Source organism: Rhinatrema bivittatum, chromosome 2 (assembly GCF_901001135.1).
Source record: "Rhinatrema bivittatum chromosome 2, aRhiBiv1.1, whole genome shotgun sequence".
Taxonomy (NCBI): domain Eukaryota; kingdom Metazoa; phylum Chordata; class Amphibia; order Gymnophiona; family Rhinatrematidae; genus Rhinatrema; species Rhinatrema bivittatum.
In genome coordinates, this window is record NC_042616.1 from 446,698,387 (window position 1) to 446,717,818 (window position 19,432).

At 43.7% G+C, this 19,432-nt stretch overlaps 1 protein-coding gene across 2 annotated transcripts in view; it reads right to left on the bottom strand.

Annotated features, from left to right (window-relative positions):
• Positions 1 to 19,432, bottom strand: part of FBXL7 (F-box and leucine rich repeat protein 7) — a 623,746-nt gene that overhangs the window by 174,223 nt on the left and 430,091 nt on the right. The window lies entirely within an intron of this gene.

Below are 19,432 nucleotides of genomic sequence, written 5' to 3' on the forward strand. Positions count from 1 at the left end.
AGAAATAGGCAGTGACAGCAGTTCTTCATTATGAGCGTGATGCAAAGCAGAGATCCCAGAATTCCTTTCAGCTGATGTGGGGAGAGGAGTTTGAGGATTTTCTCTTTCCATAGAAGCAAAAGCGAAGACTGGCAGAGGAAAATGAATGCTTAAGTGGGTTATTTTTCTCCTTCTCTGTCAAGGGTTTTTACAGCTCTCTCAGTATTTGTGAGTGACGGTTTGGCAGGGTTAGGCCAGGTATGTCCTGGAGCACAGACATAGCTGGATATCTGTTACTTCATGCAAAGCGAGCGAAGTCTGCCAGGAACAAATGGAAAGAGAATGGATTGAATGGCACTGACACATTCTGGAGTCGTGAAGGCCACATGCAAGTCGGCAACAACTTTTATAGACAACCACAGCCTCATTAATGGTTTTCTCTCACACTTGTTTGAACAATAGATGTTTGTCTAGCTTTAAAAATATGAAAGCACTTACAAACTTTGATTGTCGAGCATTTTTTTTAAATTACAGTTTGAGCTGGAGATGGAGAGGAACTGAGCAGGTGATAAATAGCACGCATGCATTCAATCTGATAGAGCACACATAAGAAGAACATAAGAATTTGCTAGGGATGTGCAGAAGGAAAACTTGTTTTGATTCGGTTTTCGTTTCGCCGGGACCCAAATTCGTTGCGTTAGTTTCATAGGGGGGGAAACAAATTCATTGATTAGTTTTATTCGTTGTCCATTTTCCCATTAAAGTCAATGGAGGAAGTATTTGCAGCCTATTTTTGGCTGCAGAATTGGAGTTTTATTATCAATTCTGATAAAACTCCTGGGGAGCATTCATCAGAATGAGAAAAGAGCTCCAAGGTACTTAGACTGTGGCAAAGTGGCACCAAAGTAGCACGAATAGCCTAAGGCACCTTAAAGGGGCTAAGGGTTTCCAGGAGTGGCAAGAGTGCTTTAACAGAGGTGCAAAGCAGCAGCGAGAGTGTCAAAAACACAGCACAGCTTCAAAAGAGAGCACTGATAACAGATGCATGAACCCTCGAAGACAGCACGACAGGCAAAGTGGCAGGACAAGTGGCATCAACATCCTACAGCACAATGAAGGGGGAACATAGCAAGCAGAAAGAGGGTCAGAAAAAACCACAAGGTGCCGATAAAGGGACAAAGCAGCAGAAAGACTAGCATCAACACACTGATTAACCATGATAGTGGCAAGAACACCACAAGGAGTAGAGTGTGTCATCTGGTGTGTGGCAGCAAGGCAGAGTGGCAGAAAGTTGATAGGGGCAAGACAGGCTGGCCCCGGGGAGAGTTCCCTTTCTTTTGCGCAGGAAAGGGCTCCCTAGAATGGGTTCGCCCCTAGAGTGGGGTGCTTCCATTGGCATCTAGTTAGCTCTCACTGGTCTTTTAAAATCTGATGAATGTAGCAGATATACAAACAAGAATATTCAAGGCAGAGGCGGAGGAGGTTTCCATGTGAACAGCAGTTCAACATAGGTCAGAGGATGCTAAGAGATAGGCTGGCTGCACCCGGGGAGAGTTCCCTTTCCTTTGCGCAGGAAAGGGCTCCCTAGAATGGGCTGTTGGCCCCTAGAGTGGAGCACAAGCCTTCAAGCTTGGTGAGTCGATGTGGAGGAGGTTTCCATGTGAACAGCGGTTCAACATGAGTCAGAGGGTGCTAAGAGATAGGCAGGCTGCACCCGGGGGGATTTCCCTTTCTTTTGTGCAGGAAAGGGCTCCCTAAAATGGGTTTGCCCCTAGAGTGGGGTGTTTCCATTGGCGTCTAGTTAGCTCTCGCTGGTCTTTTAAAATCTGATGGATGTAGCAGATGTATGTTATAGATCTGCTTCCCCAGAGGGGAGGAGTTAGCAATCTGTTATGAATCTGGCTGCTGGATACTCCCATTGAAGGAGGAGTTAGCAATCTGCTAGCGATCACCCTGCCAAGGGGGCGGAGTTAGCACTCTGTTACGGATCTTGCTAAGGAGTAGCAATCTGTTAGTGCTCTGTTCCCCCAGAGGGAAGGAGTAGCAACTGTTATGCTTTGTTCCTGTAAAAAGATGAGCCAGCAACCTGTATGATCCCCACGGGGAGATAGCTATCTGATATGGATCAGCTTCTGAAGAGAGAGGAGTAATGGTCTGATGTGGGTTGGCTCCCACAGAATGGCAGATGATAATACCGCTCTATTAGTGTAAGGAGAAACACTTAGAAGAAATAGTGAATCCCTGGGCCGATGGCAGATGACAGCGCCCTCAAGTGGAGATCCTGAGAGGGACCATCGGCTATGCTGGAGTATTGAGACAAACACAGATAGTTCTTTATTAGACTGGAAGTAGAACCACCATAGGTGTCAGTAGTGAGTTGATGTGCCCAGCAGAGCTGAAGTCCCTCTGATACTGGAACTTTCTCTTTCTTCATGACTTTCGCACAGTGCTACAGTCTCTGATATTTTCTGGACTGGATTTCTGCAATACTCTATTCTTAGGGCTATCAGACTCAACTATTTTTCCATTACAACTAATACAAAACTCTGCAGCTCAGATCTTATCAGGTTCTACCCGCAGATCACATATTACTCCTGTTCTTTTCTCTTTTCACTGGTTACCAGTTAAATACAGAATTCATTACAAAGTACTGACTATTATTCATGCACTTATTTACAATACATCTTCAACTTGGCTTTGCTCTAACCTTCGCATTTACAAACCAGCCAGACAACTCAGATCAATTTCTAAGAACCTTCTGGACATACCTACTGTTAAGCTGGCCAGACTGGAAATAACTAGGAAAAGGGCTCTATCAGTAGCTGGCCCTATTCTTTGGAATTCATTCCCTGATTCTCTCCGGCTTACTTCCTCTGTATAACAATTCAAAAAAATGTTAAAAACGTACTTATTCCAGCAAGCATTTAGTTCACTGACTACATGTTAATTTCCATATATTAAGTTCCGGTTTTGTTTTTTGTTTATAATGGGCTTTTATTATATTTATGATATGTTGTGTATTGTCTGATTGCTTTGAATTTTATGTACGTTTTTATTGTGAACCATTTTGATTAATTCTTTGAATTGTAAAGGCGGTATATAAACATTTTAAAATAAATAAATAAATAAAATAAACTACGATCTCTAAGTTGCTGAGCTGTAAGGAGAGACTATAGGTAGTGAGTAGACAGGGTATGCTGGGCATAACCAGTGGTAGATGATACACTCACAATTGTAGATCTCTGTAGTGTCTTCTTTATGCAACAGAGAATCTTCAGTATTCAGGAACAGGAGCCGCAGGCGAGTACTGGTTCCTATAGGCAGTTTGAAATAGAACTCACAATAACTGTGTATGGGATAACTTCTGGAATAGAAGAGAGGCTAGAAGAGATTTAGGAACGTAGGCCCTCGTGGAGTGAGTACTGGTTCCTATCTGTTAATCTGTAATAGTAATCCATAAGATATAGGTATGCGATATCTTCTGAGGAAGAAGAGAGTATGAGAAAGGAATTAGGAACATAGGCCCTCGTGGAGCGAGTACCGGTTCCTATCTGCAATCTGCAATGGTAACTCACGATCTCCATACCTGAGGTCCCTGTCTGTAATAGGACTTACTGTGTTCATGTCTGTGATCGCCTCCAGGCAATAGGAGTCTTCTGAGTCTTCGGGAACATAGGCCCTCGAGGAGCGAGTACCGGATCCCGTCCAACAATCTGAAATCAAGAATAAAGAGAGTGAAGCCCCCGAGGAGAGGGTACTCCTGGTAAGTTTGAAAAGGCCGAGCAGTGGAGAAAGATTTCGCCTTGCTGACTCGGAATGTAGTTGCAAGCAGCGTGGACTGCCGAAGCAAGTCCCGTTGGAGTTCCTTGCTAACTCACTTGTAGTTAGCAAACAAAGACCTTTTAAATTGAAAACAGATGACATCACTATGGGGGGACGCCCCCGAGGTTCATGCCCTTGCTGGTACAAAGTCTGGAGCGCGTGCGCCCTTGCGTCATTGGGAACATGGCGGATCCGTAGCGTCAAGTCAGCCCGGGATTCCGGGACCAAGAGGCGGGGAGAAGCCGTGGCTGCATCTGTCCGTCTGAGCTGAAGGAAGTCACCACAAAGGTAGAGAGGGTGGAGCGAGGGCGAGAATAAGCATGAACGCAACAATATACAAACAAGAATATTCAAGGCAGAGGCAGAAGAGGTTTCCATGTGAACAGCGGTTCAACATGGGTTAGAGGGTGCTAAGAGATAGGCTGGCTATACCCGGGGAGAGTTCCCTTTCCTTTGTGCAGGAAAGGGCTCCCTAAAATGGGTTGGCCCCTAGAGTGGAGCACGAAGCTTCAAGCGTGATGATTCGATGTGGAGGAGGTTTCCAGGTGAACAGCGGTTCAACATGGGTCAGAGGGTGCTAAGAGATGGGCTGGCTGCACCCGGGGAGAGTTCCCTTTCCTTTGCCCAGGAAAGGGCTCCCTGGAATGGGTTGGCCCCTAGAGTGGGGCACGAGCCTTCAAGCTTGGCGAGTCGACGTGGAGGAGGTTTCCATGTGAACAGCGGTTCAACATGGGTCAACGGGTGCTAATCTAGTGAATACCCAGAAGCTATTACTGTACTTATGCACTTCAGCCGATGACAAAGGAACTTGAAGAGCTCTCAGAAATAGGAAAACTGCTACTCAAGTCGAAATCTGAAATATAAACCTATGTTGACTTTGTAGTTTACACAGTGCCTCTGTAAACTATGGGAACACAGAGGATGAACTACAGTGCAACTACCACCAGTTATCTATAGCACTAGAAACATTAATGTTTGCACCTAAGAAATATCTAGGGAAAGTGGCCCATATTATGAAGGTCATGAAAACTATTGAGCATATGAAATATCCAAGCTCCAAGCTGGACAGACAGGCACAGCGTTAGAGGTCAAGCCCTTGTAGGGGCGTAAAGCCTAGACGGACAGGCACAGCATTTGAGGATAGAGGTCAAGCCCTTGTAGGGACTTAATGCCTAGACAGACAGGCACAGCATTTGAGGATAGAGGTCAAGCCCTTGTAGGGATGTAAATGCTGGACAGACAGGCACAGCATGCGAGGATAGAGGTCAAGCCCTTGAAGGGACTTAAGGCCTAGAGGACAGGCACAGCATTTGAGGTCAGGCCCTTATAGGACATGAGTGCTGGATGGTGGACACTGCAGACAGGCACAGCGTTTGAGGTCAGGCCCTTGTAGGACGTAAGGGCTGGACAGTGGACACTGCAGACAGGCACAGCGTTTGAGGTCAGGCCCTTGTAAATACCCAGAAGCTATTAACTGTACTTAATACTTATGCACTTCAGCTGATGACAAAGGAACTTGAAGAGCTCTCAGAAATAAGAAAACTGCTACTCAAGTCCAAATCAACCTATGTTGACTTTGTAGTTTACACAATGCCTCTGTAAACTATGGGAACACAGAGGATGAACTAGAGTGCAACTACCGCCAGTTTTCTATAGTACTAGAAACATTAATGTTGGCACCTAAGAAAGATTTAGGGAACATGGCCCATATTATAAAGGTCATGAAAACAATTGAGCATATGAAATATGCAAGCTCCAAACATCTTAAGTCAGCTTTTTATGTTCTTACATTCCAAATGTTGCAAAACATGAAAAAGAATATTCTGGAAAGAAGTGATGCACAAATACATGAAACTGAAATTAGAAATACTAGAACTAAACTCAGACAGGCACAGCGTTTGAAGTCAGGCCCTTGTAGGGACGTACGGCCTGGACAGTGGACGGACTGGCATAGCTTTTGAGGTCAGGTACATGTGCTGATATTATCTGGAACATAGGAGGCAGCTGGAGCTGCTGCAAGGCTTTCAATTGCTTGTATTCATCTTGCCATTCACAGGGAAAATTTGGAAACCCAAGCAAAGGCATGTTTATTTTCAAAAACACTAGCATTTCCATCAACTCTGGTGCCAGCCTTGAGTGGTGAGGGCTCATGATATCCCCTGTCATTGAAAATACACGTTCACTGGGCACACTAGTTGGTGACATGACAGATATCACTGAGCCACTTTGGTGAGGTGTGGCCAGACAGTGGACTTGTGTGCCCAATATGCCAGAGGATCTGTCTGCATGTCCTCTGTGGGCTCTGAGAGATACCGTGTCACTGACATTTGTGCTAGTGTCTCCTTTGCTTGGGTGGGTTGAGAGTCACTCATGCCAGCTGCTTTCTCTCTAGCCCATAGCAGAACAGATGAATCTTTATGGGCAACATGCCTTTCGCATACTGAAGTGGAGGAGGAGGAGGTACTAGCTGTCGCTGACAGAGTGCTACTCCTACTTGGGCTAGCACAACTCTCTGAAGTGCCAGCTGTTTCTTCCTCTGCTTCATGCCTAATCTGTTTCTGCCTATGGCGCTCCTGTTCACGGACATTTGCTTACAGCAGGTCCTTCACCAATAGGAGACAATCGTACTGTAGGGCGAGTTTCCCTTTCACACAGGGATCACAGACTGTGGCGAGCATGTATGTGTGGTCTTCTGTTAAAGGCCTTAATCTCTCTTGCACCTGCTTCTGCAAAAAGCCCAGACAATGCAGCACCTCAGCTGTCATTCCCTCTTCCTGTTTAAAGCCCTCCAAATTTTCCTCCAGAAAATTATCTATAGGGATGATCTCAGCCAACGTGGCACTTCTGGAACTCAGCTCCTCCGTGACATCCTTGAAGGTCTGCAGGATTTTTACCAGCTGAATCATGACTAACCAATCTTGATGCCCTAGGGGATTATGCACACCTATGTCCATTGAACCAGAAAGTTCATGAAGGGGTGTCTGCAGCTCCACTAACCTCTGCAGCATCATAAAGGTGGAATTCCACCGGGTGGCAATGTCTTGAATGAGACGCTTGTGAGGTATGTCCAAATCAGTCTGCTTTTGTTGGAGAACCTGCCCCACCTTCACACTTCTGTGGAAGTGCGCTGCTATATTCCTGCACTTGTGTATTAATGTATGCTGGTATTCATTCTCTTGGTGATTGGACTCCAACCCCAGAGCTGACTTCACTACCAGGTGCAGAGTGTGTGCAAAACATCAGATGTTCTGAAAGCGCCCGTTGTATATTGCCTTAAACATGTTTGCACCATTGTCTTTGACAAAGAACCCTGCCTGAGGATTCCTGTCTCACTGGTGTAGCTTCCAGCCCACCAACATCTCTCTGATGCATGCTAGAATATTGGCTGAGGTATGGGCCTTGTCCGTCAGGTGGGTGTGCAGTAAAGCCCACCTCCACCCTGATACTTGTTCACTAATAGAGCTGCTGCCTGCCCCTGCCTCAGCCAGGTCCCACCAGTGTGCTGTCAGGGAGAGGTAAGAGGGTGCAGCATTCATGGTGGTCCAGATATCGCAGGTGAAATGCACACTCCCCTCTACCTTAGCTAGCAGTGCTTGGATGCGACTGCGACACTGGTTATACAGGCTGGGGATGACCTTTCTGCTAAATTTGGTTATGGAGGGGACTTTGTAATTTGGAACTAAGACCTTCAGCAAATACTTGAAATCCACATTCTCCACTATCTACAAGGGCTGGTCATCAAGGGCAATCATTTCCTCAGTGCTTCTGGTTATAACCTTTGAGGCTGCCAGCCTCCTTCCCCAGGATAGTGTTACCAAACACCACCCCATTTCCTCCATGGTGGGTTGTCGCTTCTGCCACATGGCAGGGGTCTGCTGGCCTGCCACGTGACTGCTAGAAGGGGATGAGGGCGTGGAGTGACTCTGCTCCTTTTCAACCACTTTATGCTGCCTGGAAAAAGGGGTCCCCTGATTGGTACTGCCACCATCCCCAGATGGCAGTACTGTTGTTGGGTGTTGCCTCTTCATATGATGCATCATGCCAAAATTAGTTAGATGTCCCATTTGCTTGCCTCTGCTAATAGCCCTGGCACAGTAATTGCACTGAGCAAAATGCGGATCCTCCGTCACTTTAAAGTGGCTCTAGATCACAGATTTCTTTTGTGATCCCTTCTCTATGGTCTTTGGGGTGGCTGCTGGCACTGGAGCTGAAGTAGTGGGTGCACCCTGAGAAGCAATGCCAGGGGCATCAGTCACACTCTGTGCCTGCGCTGACTGCTCTTCTTCCTCCTCCTCATCAGTTGCATCTCTCCCCTGCAGCACTGAAGTGGAGGCTAAGACAGGACTAATGAATCCTCCTAAACCTTCTTCAGCTATTACTTCTTCCATTTCTGATGATGAGAATCCCACACAAGATGAGCCTTCATCGGAATCAGAAGCAAACAGTGCCTGCACTACATTGTCAATGCTAAGTCGAGTCTGCTGTCGCTCTGCTGCTTTTGGGTGTCGCCCTTTAGTCTTGCATGGCTCAGCCTTCCCTTCCCTCACCTCCAAAACTACAGGGTCAGAAACAGGTGGTGGTGATGCATCATCTTTAAATTTCATTTTTTCCCAAATGGAACTGCCTGCCCCTCCAGAGATTTTAGATTGGAACTTGTCCCTTTTTAACTTTAATGGGGGACTGGCACTGCCTTTTGAAGTGCCTCCTCTGCCAGACCCAATCACTCAACCACGTCTAGCTTTCCCTGACATTATGGATTTAATGTCACTGCCTATGAGGGATTTCAATTAAAAGAATTATTTCCAAAAGAGGCCAACTGGGGATTTGGCTTCAGAGAGCACCCCTGTCCCAATATATGTGTCTGCAACACTGCCCAGTGTACTGACTTCTTGGCTTAAAAGAGCACAAAGAGACAGCCTGAGTTCAATACAAAAAATGCAGTTACATAAAAAGCATGGCTTGCTTGGCACAGTAGCAAAAAGGAAGAAATATATTTTTCAATGGAAAATTCTATGAAATTAGCTAGAAATTGAATATATCTCCCACCTACAACACCCAAATCCTGCTTGCAACCTACCCCAGGGGGTAAAATATAAAAATAACCAGCAACATGCCACTGCTAGCAGCTTGTCTCGATGGCACAGACAGAGAGACCATCTCAGAACAATTAAAAAAAAAAAAAAGTGCGGTCAAATAAAGCATGGCTAGCTGCGGCACTGCAGCCAAATCTAAGAAATATCTTTTTAAATGGAAAATTCTAATAAAGTAGCTAGAAAATGAATACAGGTTTGAGACACTGAGACTAGCTCTGAGTGCAGCCACCTCCCTGGACCACCTCTCCAGACCATCCCCGCAAAGAAAGTGTGTGGCACGTCTCATGCTTAAGGGATAAATATTGCTGCATCATCAGGAATAGCGTGACAGAGCACTGAGTGAGAGTGGCGATTGGCTGCATTAGAAAAATGCTTAGCTCTGATAATTTGCATTCTGGTCTCCTTGCCAACCTGTCTAACCCACTCTATGACAGGGCTGTGAGGTCACTTATGACTCACAGGAAAGAGCTGGTTTTTGCTATCTCCTATTTCAAATGGCCGCTAAGAAATCACTGTGAGACAAAAGAATGAAACTAATATGATATGTTGTATTCGTGGGGGATCGTGATGCGTTTCGCAAGCCCACGAATACAACGAATAGGGACTTATGCATTGTGGATTGCCCATGCATTGAAAACGAATGCACATCCATAGAATTTGCCATACTGGGTAGGACTGAGGGTCCATCAAGCTCAGTATCCCATTTCCAACAGTGGCTAATCTAGATCACAATTACCTGGCAAGATCCCAAACAGTAAATAAATTCCATGCTGCTAGCACAGTGATAAGTAGTGGCTATTTCTTAAGACCATTTTGATAATAATAATTTATTGATCTTCTCCAGGAATTGGACCAAACTATTTTTAAACCCAGCTACGCTAACTGCCTTAACTACATCTTCTAACTGCCTTAACTCAACTAACATTAACTGCCTTAACTTAACTGCCTTAACTGCCTTAACTACATCTTCTGGTAATGAATTCCAGAGCTTAATGGTGCACTGAGTTTAAAAGAATTTTCTCTGATTTGTTTTGAATGTGTTCCTAACTTCATGGATAGCTCCCTAGTCTTTGTATTTTTTTAAGGAGTAAATAACCCATTTACATTTATGCATTCTATTCCACACATTTTCTAATAGTGGGTGATCAATATTATTATTTAGCACATGTATTAAACAATGAATAAGTATGCAGAATTTTAGGGAATCACTATTTTAGCGATCATGTGGGCTCTGCATCTTGTTAACTTAGGACTGTATTCTCTAAGGTAAAGGGGGGGTGGGGGGCGGTCCTGTGATAGCTGGTAGCGATCGCACCTCCGTGGTGCGATCGCTGCTGGCTTTCACGCTGAATAACTACACCATAAAAGGTGTAGTCATTCGGCATGAAACTGGCGGTGATAAGGAATCTTACCTTTTGCCACCAGCAATGTGTCCGCAGCGTCGGCCCCTGGTGCCACCCCAACTCCTTCTCTTCCGGGACCGACTCCGCCCCGAGCTAGTTATTGCGTGCGATAGTGTTAGAGAATGACCCCTTAGTGACTAGGCTGCTAATGGCTATTTTAGCAAGCCCCTACATTAATCTAATCTGTTTGAGTGAGAAGTCTTCAGTATCGTGATAAAGAGGATTATCTTTCTGGGTAGTTAGAGGGAAGAGTGCCTTGCAGGGAGAAGGTACCACAGAGTTGCTGCCTACAGGGAAACATCAGCAGAGGAGTTTCTGAGGGGTATCAGCAGGTGTTCCAGTTTCCTATTAGGAAGGAATCTGCATCCAGCTTGCAGGTACATTGGGGATGTGCCCAGGGTGAGGGAGTACAGATTCTCTATTGACTGCGTATGCGATTTTTCTTCTGGAATTTTATTTTTCTATATTGATGTGCAAAATTTAGAGATGTACCCACTGTTATTTTATTCCTGAGCTTAGAAGGAGAAATAAAACAGAAAGGGTTTAGATGGGAATAAGGGTACAAAGAAGGATAGGAGCAAGGGAGGTATAGGCAGGGAAAAGGAAGGGGGATGAAGATAGAAGGGTTTTTAACTTTTAGAATTGTTTTATTAATATTATTATATTTTAAGTGTTTTATTTTCAATGTTGAAGTAATATGTATTTTAACTTATTCTTTTTAGCAAAAAACAATGTAATATTTATAGTGACAAGTTTGTGATATGGGTATGTTTTGAATTTTGCTACTGCAAATTCCATGACTGTAAACCGCCTTGATATTAAGTTGAAAGTCGGTATATAAAGTTGAATGAATGAATGAATAAATAAATAAATAAATAAATAAATAAATAAATAAATAAATAAGTTTCAGACAGTGAAAGGATTTATTGTGAACAACAGCTATGGTGTGCCTGTTTCTGTGCTGGATTATTTCAGAAGACCTCTAGGAAACTCTAAGGGCCCCTGAATAATGTCTCCTTTCCCCCATGTCGGGAGAAGAACCCAGGAGCTACATACATAACTGAAACAGATGTCCAGGTCATACCAAATTATATGCTTTGCTTTCATATCTTGGAGGCAGGAATCGACCCAAAACCTGGGCAAAGAATTTACCCCAAATTGAGAAACCTTAACATTAAGAAAACTTCTAAATTGTTTTGGGTCAGTAAATACATCTCTTTCATTGGTAGATTTAATTAGGCATTTAAAAATATAGCACAAGAATAATGCCATGCAAAGAGCAAGACGTCTGGCTCATACCACATAATTGTCTCCTCCCGGTCTAGGTTACCCTACAGACTTCTGGGAATACCCATACATTTTTAACCCCAAAATATATCTTATGATGGAAAAATAATTCCAAAGTCCAGTTATGATCTGGTTCCCACACATAAGACCCAAGGAAAGTTAATCCAGTCACTTTTCCCCTCTAAGCATTGTTCTACATACTGAGTAGGATTGAGACTATCAAAGGTCAAGCGTCCTTCCTGCACAGGTGCCTCAGGCCCACCTCACTTTTTCCAAGGTTGATAAAAATCCTTGGTAGTGGTCAGAATAGCCTCAACTGACATATTTAATACTTCAAGACAATATTTCTTTGACGTCTCCAAGAAGGCGATACTGGCTATTTTAAAAATTGAGGTGTCTTTGTTGGTTTTCTACTGACTCTGGTTTGAAATGGGCATTTAATGATTATAGCATTCACTGACTGCAACAAACTGACCTGGCGTCGAACAGTCTCTAATGTTTCAAAGTGTGACTGTTAGGTCAGTTACTGGTTGTAAACCTTATCCAAATCCTTAATACTTTTAGTGGCTATTACTGTCCTTATGATCTGAAATATAATAATCCCAAGTCTTACCAGAGCTGAGCTCTGTTCCTCAGTGGCTTGCAGAGATTGCAACACTGATGATTCCATGCAGGCACCAGGAGGCTGATCACTGACAGAGGGAACTGTACTCTCCTGTGCTCCCCAAGTCATCTGGGGAGACACCACTTGTGCTACTGGTTCCCGCGCCCCTGCACACCCTCCTTCTGAGTGCCGTCTCTGGGAAATGGCTCAAGAGACACTGCATTTGCTCCTTTATCAGATGTTCCGCAGCCTCTGTCTCCAGTCTCTTCTGGGCATCTGTTCGTTCTGGCATTAATGAATCGGCAGGGACTAAGGATTGATGCACGCCTCAGAATGTCCTCTGGATCCAGTCAGGAGTCTGCTCCTGGGTTTTTTTTGTTTGGGAGGTCAAGAGCTACTACAAAGTCACTGGACTTGACACATACTAAATTTAACAGCAGTTTTTTTTTTAAAGTTATTACCTAAGTTTTCATTTGATATTATTATAACATAACAGATAAGAGTCAGTAAGGCCCTTCTAGTTTCCCATTTTCTGTACTCAGTGCAATACTGCAGACCCTCCTCAACTACACCTTTATTTTTCTACTGCTAAGGATCTTCTGTTCCTCTCCCATTGTATTTGAAGTCTAATATTGGTTTTGAAATTACCACCTTCAGGCTGCTCTATGCATCTACCTCTCTTTCTGTTAAGAAATATTTCATTATTTTACTCTTACACCTATCCCTTTGCAGCCTCATCTTATGATTCCTTGTTCTAATAATTATTTTCCATATAACTGCCGACTTTATTTAAACCTGTAAGATAGTCAAATCCCTCCATCAAATCTACCAGCATAATATAGTCCCTGGCTTTGGACCCCATTAGAAGGCTAGCTGCCATGTTCTGGAGAAGCTGGAAATGATACCAGCAGATTTAGCAGTAGGCCCTGGTACAAGGAATTACAATCGTCAGTTTTTGACACCCCCTAACCCTAAAACAACCATGGCTAGGTCTTGCCTGCTTTTGAAGACACTGAAAGGTTGAATGACTCAATGTATAGCCTAATCACCTGCTTGGATTTTACAGTATAGTGCCAAGAATGCAGGGAAATACAGTAAGGGCCGTATACATCCTAAACAGATATCCAGAGTAGTTCTGATTTTGTTGGATTGAGGTCCACATTATGGGATTGCAGCCAGGTTGCCACACCCTGGAGGCAAGAATTCAAACTCATCTCTGCTCACCCTAGTCTTCATCAATACCAATAAAAAGCTGTGACTATCCTCAGAGAAAGGAGGCATATAGATGCTGAAGAGGACCGGGAACAAGGCTGATGGAGAATACAACATGGGATAACATTTATTTATTTGCAATATTTTTAACCCACCTAGCAATAATTCCTAAGCAAGGTACAAATGCACATAAAATACTATAACCAAAACACATCAAAACAGCATACTACAAAATAAAAAAAATTACTGCCGATCATGTTCGCGCTACTAATCAAATAAAACAGCTCAACCTCCATGTGCTTGTTTAAATAAAAAAAACCTTTAACTTTTTTCCTGAAAGTTTTTACACATCTCTCAGATCGAATGCTCTCAGGTAAAGAATTCCAAAGCAATGGTCCTGCAACAGCAAATATTCACTCTCTGGTTTCACATACACTAGGTGAAACTGCTTAACTGATGGCAATTCTAATAAGTTTCTGCCTTGTGATCTTAATAAACTAGGTTCTATTTGACAAAAAAAATAGACTAAAACCAGCGATAAGCTACATGCTTGCTTGCAATGTACTTTAAGTGCTGTATAACAGATGGCAGCCTAGTGTGTCAAATTTGGTGGACAAGTCAAACAAAGGGTCTTTGCTCCTGTCTGCTTTTAGCTCTCAGGAGATGTGAACTACAGTTCGAAAGACAGTACCCCAGACGAGGTCTCCCCAATGACTTCTACCAAAGTTCTATAATCTCCTGTTACCTGTTTGCTATGCCTAGCTGTGTGTTCCATGTCATTCTACTGGCTCTCCCCTCTGCACTCTCATGCTGCTTGGTTACTGTGAGGCCATTCAAATTGGTCAAACACATGTTCTTTCTTCTATTCGGTCATTGCTAGTACTCCACATTTCCATCCACTGCTCTCCAGGGTTCCTGTGCCACAAGCTCATGGCTCTGTATTTTGCATTACATTTTAACTGGCATACACTTGCTCGTTCTTCAGCTTTTGCAACTATGTCCTTAATTTTTCCACTACCTCTGGAGTCTCAATCCCCATCTCAGAGCTTTGTGTTGTCTGCAGAAAGGTATGCCTTCATTCTAGCTTCTCTGCAATATCACTTATGAAAATACTGAGCAGCTTTGATTAATTTGAATGATAGGAAAAAAGATTCAAACGTAGACAGCCATATCTGATTCTTTTTCCTGCCATTCAGTCGGAAATCATATACGGTATGTAACTGTAATGGAATTTACATCTCATTCCAGTATAAGTCCCCGCAGAGGAGGTTAAAAACATAAGGAGACAGCCAATCGAGTTTGCTCCCATCCCCCAAGGGCAGAAAAAAGTGACAGACCAGGAGGCAGACAGGAGCAGAACAAAGGACCCTGGAGGTGGAGTCCATTGTAGAGGGAGTGCCATAAGAACAAGGCAACATTGTAAAGCCTGAGGTTATTCATATGTTTCTCTGGGAAACACAGCTTGAACATCCAGAACCAGAAGTAGCAAGTTGGCCCGGCAAGTCTAAAACTTTGGGCCCAACCCGCGAAGGCCTACACTTCTTTAATATTATTATCATTATTATTTATTTATTTATTTGATATACCGAACGTCCACGGTCAAAACCATCAGAGCGGTTTACAATAAATTTATGTGTATAATATACAAGCAATGAAAACCTTAATACAAAATAACAAAATAGATAAAAATGTGACCGATAATATACATTGACAAACAAACAAACAATAATGTAAGGGAAACACTAATCCCTTACCAATGTGGTTTTCCCTTTCTGTACCAGCACTTGGGACTTGCAGTTTTTTTAGACCATCCCGAAAAGTTTCCTTCTCCCAAGGCTGGGATTGGTTAACTTGACCCTATAAATTGGGACTGAGCACATGCGGAGAGCAGAGGATGCTGGAGTTGAGTAGAAGTTGGAAGGAGTGTTTTGGCTGTGGTCCCTTCCTAGGCCCTCCCTGGCCTGGAGAAGAAACAGGAAAGGAGGTTTTTGTGGAGAGGTTAACTTTTTGGAAGAGAGATTTTTTTTTTTTATGCCGTTTTTCTTTGGACTTGATCCTATTTTCAGGAGGGAACCCCTCCCCCCCCCCTTACCTGAGGGAAAGAGAGCCTGGGCGCGTTCGCGCTTTGCCTTACAGCCAGCTGAAGTGGGGTGGCTTCTGCATCTGCCCAGAGAAGGTTTGGATAGAAGCTGTTTGGTTGTATTGTTGAAAGTTTTTGGAGACTTTGCCATTCAAAGTCCAGAGTTGTAGAACTATCAGAGAGACTGAGACCTAGCCCTTTTGCCTGTGAGCCAGCAGACAGTGAGTATTAACTGTGGGAGAGTGAAGAGACTAAAAGTGAGCTCCCCAGGAGGTTAAGCCTCCCCCATCGAAAGAATCCATGGAAGAGAACTGGGACTTAGCCCCGGGACTGAGAGTGTCCCCTGCACCAATTCGACCTGAATGCCGAAGTAGGAGGCTACAATAAATGTATACACAAGACCCCAATTGCTCTCCTCAAAGTCCCCTGCATCCCCCAACTTGATACTTGACCACATTGACAAACGTTTTCCAACCTTTGTTAGATTTTTTTAAGCTTTCATTTTATTACAGTATCTTCATGTTTTAATCTTTTCTTTAAGCTTCCTTTCCTTGTTGCTTTCTCCCACCTCACTTCTTCCTTGCATTTTTGTTCATTTTTTTAAATTCTCATTCACAATTTTCTTCATTTTTCTTCATTTTCATTTCCTTTTTGCCTCTCTGTAGTACTGTCTCCCTTTTCTGTGTAGGTCTTTCTTCTCCCTTATGTTTAAGTTGCCTCCTCGTTTTGCCTATTTTTATCTTTGCTCTCTGTTATTGACCTTTCATCGTTCTCCATGTTGCCCTCTCTCTTTCTTTCACCCATGTCTTTTCTTGCTCCATTTTGTCTTGTTTTCTTTCTCTGTTTCTGTTTTGTTCTTATTCCTCAGCATTTTTCGTATCTTTCTTCTTGCTGTCATTCACTTCACTTTCTTTTCCTATTCTTTCCCTTCACCCTTCTCTGCCAGCCACTTTTACTCCTCATTTTCTCCTCTCTCTCTTTGCTACCCTTATCTGTTTCCTACTGCCCTCCTTTTCTTCTTTCCTCTCATCTTCCTATTGACTGGCTGCTCCTGTAGCTTCTCCAGCTCGGTCAGAGAGATGGGCTCCTCTCCTTTAGTGTAGAGCTTCTCCTTCACTGCTGCCAGCAGGATGAGGATTATTTATTGTAAAGGCTCTTCACCTGCCGTTCTCCACCAGCTGCAGCTCACTGCCCTCGCTCTCCTGCAACAGAAGTCAGGAAGGAAACTGATGGAGACCCAGAATTCGGATCAGTATCCCTGGAAATGCCAGGGTCAGAACTGACAAATGCCCAGCTCTGTACATCAGATCCACTATTCTTAGTTTCTAAGCAGAGATCAACAGTCTAATTCTACCTGACAGCCTTCCAGAAGGGAAATTTATTACGCTGATTGGCAAGAACCAATGCTCTGATTTAATTTGCCTTTCTTTTTTCTTCAGTAACTGTGCATGCTGGAACAGCAGTGGAGGAAGCCAACAACAAGTCCTTCTCTACAGAATTTTCTCTTGTAACTAAAAAGCAGTTCAGGTTAATACTGAAATATTGAATTAAGGTGAGAAGAATTTATGATTCAGCAGGTGACTTCTAGGGTCTATTTATTTATCGGTCTATTTATTTATCTATTTATTTATTTCCATTCCATAATATGCCTTTTTCTGGGAAAGGCACAAGACGGATTACAAAAAAAGATGTGAATTGCAATACATATATGGGGGATGGGGCACACATTAGTGCTCAACAGGATGTTATAACCACTTGCGCTCTACTGTGTCACCTAAGACATGTCTTTCCTCTACCCAAATCAACCCCAAGGGGTCCTTGGCAATATGTTGCAATGGTGCTTCCTTGCAAGGAAATGTGTATGTGCTTATTGCTTATGAGTTTGGGGGTGACTGTAAGCCCTGGAATGCTTCCGTCTTGGAATAGGTACAGCTTGGCCACCTGGATAGAGCTCATAAGGAACAGTAGAGTCAATCAGGCTTTTTCAACTCCTGATTCAAAGCTTTTCGTAGTGAGAAACACCTACAATGCTTTGAACATTTTGAGTTAGAAACCCAGCAATGACCCACTTTTTATTCTGAATAAGCCACTTTTAGTAAGTTAAATCTCATATCCTCTCCACTCCCCTCCCCCCAACCCATTACCTTTCACATTCACATATGCACAGAATTAAAATATTCTGTATTGCACTGCATACCAAACAATGTCTACATGATATAGCATATATATTTTCTTCTTTAAACATGTTTACCTTTCTCATGGAAACATTTACTGTATATGCCATCTCATGAACAGAGCACACATAAGCTTCTACTATCAAACAACAAGGCAGATTGGTACCTGATCAGGCTACTCCAACCCATAGAGGACAGACACTCAAGTACTGCCCAATAACATTCAAAAGATGATTTGAAAAATATGCAATAAGTGTTTTGAGAACATATTAGAATGGGAGTCCGCGGATTGAATAAGAAGGCAACAGCTTCAAATAGTGCACGTTGGTCATACCTTCATCTTGAAAGTTAACCTTTCCATATTGCTGACGTTTGAAATCTTCCTGAACCATGGCAAGGCCAGGGGGACAGGTATTTTCTGAACTGAAACCAATATTTTGTGTATGACAGAGTCGTGATATACTGCACTATAACACTGTAAAATAATCTAGGTTACGGGGCTTTTAGTTCCCAAATTGTGTAACGCGCTTACCTTCCAGCATGGCCGGCATAGCATCCTGCACCGTGCGTGCAGCATCCTGCTTCCTGGCTAGAACTTCCTGACTCCAGGACTATCTCTTATAGGCCCTGCTACTGGGACTTCCTGGGGCACTGGCTGATGGCACCACATCCTGTCTTAGTATCTAAGGAAATCGTCTGCTACCAGCCAGCGCCTCAGTAACAGGTCTCCTGCTATGCTCTTCTCTCCAGTGTGTGGTGCCTTGTCTCCAGTTCCTACCCTGCCTATTCCCACTTCCCTTCAGCCTCTTTGGACTATCTTCTCAGTGCTGACTTGGAATGGACTTTGACCTTGCCTGACTCCCACCAGCCTTGACCTTGGTCTGGATGTTGACTTCTCTGCTAGTCACCTGCCCTGACCTTGGACTGTTCCCTGGACTTTGCCCTCGTTTCACCTTGTCTCAGCGGCCGCCTGCCGTGAACTGGGCTCTGCCTGCACCACCCAGGCGATGTCAACCCAGCAGCAGTCCAAGGGCTCATGATAAATTGACTTTAGTTTGGCCAAACAAAACTACAAAATTACATTCTCTCTTGCACACACTAATCCATGCTAGCTCTCATCGCCTGGCGAACGGCCAGTTTCCTATCTAGGAAGCTACGCCTTCTGAGCTGTTCCTTTTGTTATTGTTGCACTTGAAACAATAGCCGTTTTGTTCCAAGGCTAGAACACGGGAGCCTTACCTCAGCACACAATTGTGTGATCCCTGGACAAGCCCGTGTCCCAACTTTGTTTGGAGCCCTGTGGCAGAAAAGCCATTCTAGGAATCTCTTTCACGAGAGAAAGGAATGGACAGGAATAAACAATGGGAAAATGTCACAGAGCACAATGCAGAAGACAAAGTTCATATTTCACACAGAAAAACTTGCTGATATTTTTACTTCAACTGGAAATTTCATCCAGTACCCCCCCTTCACTTTCTTCAGTACATCCTAATGCTTCATTTCCAGGGCCTTGCCTGATGTAAGGGACTTTAGTAATCTGAGAGCTTGTGACTTTAAATGCATGCTTACAAATTTCTGTCTGCCGACTCTGCTTTCCTTTTCTTTTTCATTCATCATAGAATGCTATTAGTTTGTTTTGTACTTCTCTCTTTTGAATTGGTGCACTGCCCTGACTACGCTTACAGGCAAATGAAAACACTGGTCTGTAACGATCCAACACACCTTTCAAGGAACATCAGGCTGGGATCTTTTTGTATCCTCCTGACATGTCCCTCACT